This window comes from Triticum aestivum, chromosome 4A (genome assembly GCF_018294505.1).
Source record: "Triticum aestivum cultivar Chinese Spring chromosome 4A, IWGSC CS RefSeq v2.1, whole genome shotgun sequence".
Taxonomy (NCBI): Eukaryota; Viridiplantae; Streptophyta; class Magnoliopsida; order Poales; family Poaceae; genus Triticum; species Triticum aestivum.
Genome location: NC_057803.1, coordinates 503381077 through 503384517, shown reverse-complemented (window position 1 = coordinate 503384517; position 3441 = coordinate 503381077).

Here is a 3441-nt window from a genome sequence, read left to right as displayed (position 1 = left end):
AAAAGTACAGGAACACAATGATAAAGTACCGGTTTATTTTAAAGACTACTTGACATGTGAAAGATAAGCATGCAAGGGTTAATATATTACAAAGTCCCGATTTATGATTGCCATCATAAACCGGCCCTTGGGGGCTACTAGAGTTGGTACTTACAAAATGGATTTAAGAAAGAAAAAGTGATTAAAGTACCTCATAGCGCTCCTTCATCAGATTCACTAAGCCGGCTTCATAGTCACGGTTTGAGTGCAGACGGTTTAGAAAGCTAGAGTGGAGTTCTTGAGCACTGAGGTGGGCATAGCTTGATAAATCGGTGCTCCATTTGCCTTTTTCCATGGCAGCACGCTCTTCCTTGGCACTATGTTTTTCCAAAACAACAGGATGGCCAGGAGAGGTGTGGCTAACACCGGTAATGATAACTTCATGTTCCTTGTCACCAGCAGCTTTTTCTGGAGTTGATGGAATATCAGCTGCCTTCACTGGACTAGAAGGTCTGTCATCAATCCGGACTGGACTTGCCGGTTTATCATCTTGCACAGTGGTATCAACTTCTGCTTGTTCATCAATGTTATGATCTTGAGGGGGCGGTTCATCTATTGTGGCCTCAGTATTTGGACCTTCCAGTTCAGTAGTCAGCTCTGGTCCAATCACCACATGGTCTTCAGACGGGTTATTCACCTGAGCCTTCTTACTAGGTCTGGCTTTGGCTCTAAAAAACAGATGCATAGGTTAGCATAGCATATAAAGTGTGAAACATCAAAAAGATTGAGTTGAAATACTTACCCAGCAACGGTCTTAAGAGGAGGGAGTTGTGTGGTCGTTGATTCGCCGGATGATGAAGGAGGTGTCACCTGATAATTCGAACCAGATAGATTAAGAGGTTGTCGAAAATAGCCGGCCTTGGGATAAGAAGTGTCAGAAGTGGGTGAGACCTCAGGTCGGCATTTTCGAACCGGGGTGTTCGGTAAACCAGTCGAAGTGACTGTTTGGCTGCTGTGCCGGGTTGTGCGGCGAGCCTCGTGCTGCTATTTCTTCAAAAGAAATTTTGGATCCAAGTGAGCAAGAGGGTGAGAAAATCTTACTTTCCAGACTGCTTGACAGATTTTTTGTGTTGGTAGAGGGTCTGAACCAGAGGAAAGGATAATTAACTCTGCATCGTCAGCTTGGCTACCCTCAGTGTCCTCCTGATAAATATCATTGTCAATGAGGTGCATGAAAAGTGAACCAAGTGAATCAAGTTCTACCACTGCTTCCGGTTCATCAGGGTCATCATCAAGCCCTAAACCGATGGGTTTAGGTGCCTTTCTCTTCGTGGTTTTCTTGACAGCTTTTGTTTTATGTCGAGAAGGCTTCACTTCTTTCTCCTGAGGTTTCTTTTTCCAGAACGGATCATCACCCTGTTTAAAATGGGCAGAGGGTATTCAAAGTTGCATAGTTCAAAAATATCAGGTGTAAAGCGGAAGCAAAAACAATACTTACAGCGGGCGGTTTGTTCTGTGTGTAAAAGGAGCTTAACCCGGTCTTGCTACAGACAGCTTCCGGTTCATTCAACATTTTCTTGACAGACTTAGTAACTTCCTCATCTATTAGCTGAATGTCAGTATGACGTTGGGAGTCTTTCACGTCACCGATGTACTCGCACATTAAACCGAAGCGACGGCTTAACAGCAAGATACTCCAGGATATCCAGCGACGGACGAAGTCCACACCTGTTAAACCGTTGGCCATAAAAGCTCTAAGCTTGGCGAGTTGTGGTGCGTACGAGGCCCGTTCCTGGGCCCTTGGTCATTGCGGAGGCGGATGAGTATTGGTGAGCCGGTGAGCACGGTAACCCGGCAGACGGTTCTCATATTAGGCAGGTGTCCATGCAATAGAACCAAGTTTGATTCCACGCCTTTGGGTGACTGTGAAGTTTGGCATGAGGAAAACTAATATCCTTCCTTTTCTGAATGGAGACGCCACCAAGTTCAGTATTGGGCCCGTCTACGAATTCAGTGCGACGGTTTAAGTGGAAGAAATCCTGGAATAACTCGACAGTTGGTTCTTTTTGTATATATGCTTTACAAAAGCCTGAAAGTTGCGGATATTGGATACAGAGTTGGGTCCAATATCTTGAGGATGGATCTGAAAGCTGGCAAGTACATCCCGGAAAAACTTGGACCCAGGTGGTTTAAAACCAAGACTTATATGATCAGCAAACACCACTACTTCACCCTCTCTAGGGGTAGGAGGATTTTCCGGCCCAGGAACTTGCCACCGGATTTCATTTTTCTTCGGTAAGGTACCAATTTTGACCATTCCGTTCAGTTGCTCCTTAGTAACCCGGGAAGGGACCCAGTTGCAGGAATAGAACTTTTTAGCCATTACAAGTGAAGAGATGGAAAGAAAACAATACCGGTTTATGATTCATTAATAACAAAGCATATGGTACAACAGGTTGAGGAGAAAGGAATTCAAGCATGTAGTATTGATAAACCGGGGGAGGTTATAAACTGCCTACGACGAGTGTTTTTTAAGTGGCAAAGCGATGAACGGTTTACAAGGGGACTAATGGTATATGCCGGATTATCATACTTCCAAAAATTAAACCGCCTATATTGGTATGAACTATGAAGAGTACATGTCTATAAATGCCTAAGTGAAGGAAAACAAGTTTCACAAGAGTTATACGATGATTTCAGATATGTCGTATGACAGAAAACTAGAATATATTCAGACCTAAATTTCAGATACCGGTTTATCAGGTTTAGATGAGTTTTTCCTATATGAAGAGGATGGTATGATAAGGAAAGGGGAGAGTATGGCTACGATCGCACAAAGAGCTAATAGATCTAACTAGTCTTTGATGCTACGGGGAAGGAAAGAGAAGAATAGTGACGGAGCTTCGATGAACTCCGATGAACACTTAAACCCTAAGTGGATCTACAAAGAAAAGGGAGAAGACGTACCAAGGATGTTGAAGTAGAAGAGGTGCGCCGCATTTTTCTGATCCAGTCAGGTTGATGCTGCGGCCAATGATGAGGCAGAGACGAAGCGGCGGCGCTCAGGTGCAGAGGCGTCGCGAGGAGGAAGAAGAGAGGAAAGGGCAATCGAAGGAAAAGGAAGGGGTCCTCCGCCCTATTTATAAGGAAAAAGAGATAAGTGACAGGCGCGGGAATCGAGGAGCCCAAAAAATGGATAGATAACGAGATTGTTGCCTCGATTGTCGGATGCTTATTAATAAAAGGGATATCTTCAGCTTTAAATAAGCAGGTGATGTCACGGCGGTTTACTACAAATCTGGAGGATGACGTCAGGGCAGTTTACAATATTTATGTGAAGGTGCAAGGGCAGGAATTTTTCTAAGTATTGAGGATTGACATGAACAAGTTAAAATCAATCCGGGGCCTAATGTTGGGGATATTACTACTGGACGTAAACTGGGCAGGAGTGGCCGGATTAAC